Source organism: Poecilia latipinna, unplaced genomic scaffold, assembly GCF_001443285.1.
Source record: "Poecilia latipinna isolate Pla-1442-1.1 unplaced genomic scaffold, P_latipinna-1.0 Scaffold1687, whole genome shotgun sequence".
Lineage (NCBI taxonomy): Eukaryota > Metazoa > Chordata > Actinopteri > Cyprinodontiformes > Poeciliidae > Poecilia > Poecilia latipinna.
This window is the reverse complement of record NW_015114303.1, coordinates 7,105-8,434: the sequence shown is the minus strand read 5'-3', so window position 1 is coordinate 8,434 and position 1,330 is coordinate 7,105. Positions and strand designations below refer to the sequence as shown.

The 1,330-nt window shown below is 39.0% G+C and overlaps 7 non-coding genes across 7 annotated transcripts; all 7 read right to left on the bottom strand.

Moving 5' to 3' along the window:
- Positions 1-84: 84 nt before the first annotated feature.
- On the bottom strand, positions 85-158 carry trnat-agu (transfer RNA threonine (anticodon AGU)). Its single transcript has one exon. It is a non-coding gene; the product is annotated as a tRNA-Thr (tRNA).
- Positions 159-263: 105 nt separating this feature from the next.
- Positions 264-337, bottom strand: trnat-agu (transfer RNA threonine (anticodon AGU)). Its single transcript has one exon. It is a non-coding gene; the product is annotated as a tRNA-Thr (tRNA).
- Positions 338-440: 103 nt separating this feature from the next.
- On the bottom strand, positions 441-514 carry trnat-agu (transfer RNA threonine (anticodon AGU)). The gene has a single exon. It is a non-coding gene; the product is annotated as a tRNA-Thr (tRNA).
- Positions 515-619: 105 nt separating this feature from the next.
- On the bottom strand, positions 620-693 carry trnat-cgu (transfer RNA threonine (anticodon CGU)). The gene has a single exon. It is a non-coding gene; the product is annotated as a tRNA-Thr (tRNA).
- Positions 694-798: 105 nt separating this feature from the next.
- trnat-agu (transfer RNA threonine (anticodon AGU)) lies at positions 799-872 on the bottom strand. The gene has a single exon. It is a non-coding gene; the product is annotated as a tRNA-Thr (tRNA).
- Positions 873-977: 105 nt separating this feature from the next.
- On the bottom strand, positions 978-1,051 carry trnat-agu (transfer RNA threonine (anticodon AGU)). Its single transcript has one exon. It is a non-coding gene; the product is annotated as a tRNA-Thr (tRNA).
- A 105-nt stretch (positions 1,052-1,156) lies between these two features.
- Positions 1,157-1,230, bottom strand: trnat-agu (transfer RNA threonine (anticodon AGU)). The gene has a single exon. It is a non-coding gene; the product is annotated as a tRNA-Thr (tRNA).
- Between the last annotated feature and the right edge of the window lie 100 nt (positions 1,231-1,330).

The window sequence follows — 1,330 nt, the reverse complement described above, 5'->3', positions numbered from 1 at the left end:
TTTCTCTAAATGTCATGATATACTCTAAAACTCAATGCAAATAATACAAATAGCAGTATGATGTCATAAGGCCACATCTTTCAAAGGTACTGCTGGGATTTGAACCCAGGATCTCCTGTTTACTAGGCAGGCACTTTGACCAACTAAGCCACAGTACCTTGCAGTTGTTGAAATCACACTTTCTCTAAATGTCACGATATACTCTAAACCTGAATGTAAATAACTTGAATACAAGTGTGACATCATAAAGCCACTTCTTCACAAGGTACTGCTGGGATTTGAACCCAGGATCTCCTGTTTACTAGGCAGGCACTTTGACCAACTAAGCCACAGTACCTTGCAGTTGTTGAAATCAGACTTTCTCTAAATGTCACGATATACTCTAACTGAACGCAAATAATACAAATAGCAGTATGATGTCATAAGGCCACATCTTTCAAAGGTACTGCTGGGATTTGAACCCAGGATCTCCTGTTTACTAGACAGGCACGTTGACCAACTAAGCCACAGTACCTTGCAGTTGTTGAGATCACACTTTCTCTAAATGTCACGATATACTCCGAAACTGAACGCAAATAATACAAATAGCAGTATGATGTCATAAGGCAACATATTTCAAAGGTACTGCTGGGATTTGAACCCAGGATCTCCTGTTTACGAGACAGGCACTTTAACCAACTAAGCCACAGTACCTTGCACTTGTTGAAATCACACTTTCTCTAAATGTCACGATATACTCTAAAACTGAATGTAAATAACTTGAAAACAAGTGTGACATCATAAAGCCACTTCTTCACAAGGTACTGCTGGGATTTGAACCCAGGATCTCCTGTTTACTAGACAGGCACTTTGACCAACTAAGCCACAGTACCTTGCAGTTGTTGAAATCACACTTTCTCTAAATGTCACGATATACTCTAAAACTGAATGTAAATAATTTGAAAACAAGTGTGACATCATAAAGCCACTTCTTCCCAAGGTACTGCTGGGATTTGAACCCAGGATCTCCTGTTTACTAGACAGGCACTTTGACCAACTAAGCCACAGTACCTTGCAGTTGTTGAAATCACACTATCTCTAAATGTCACGATATACTCTAAAACTGAATGTAAATAATTTGAAAACAAGTGTGACATCATAAAGCCACTTCTTCACAAGGTACTGCTGGGATTTGAACCCAGGATCTCCTGTTTACTAGACAGGCACTTTGACCAACTAAGCCACAGTACCGTGCAGTTGTTGAAATCACACTTTCTCTAAATGTCACGATATACTCTAAAACTGAATGTAAATAATTTGAAAACAAGTGTGAGATCATAAAGCCACTTCT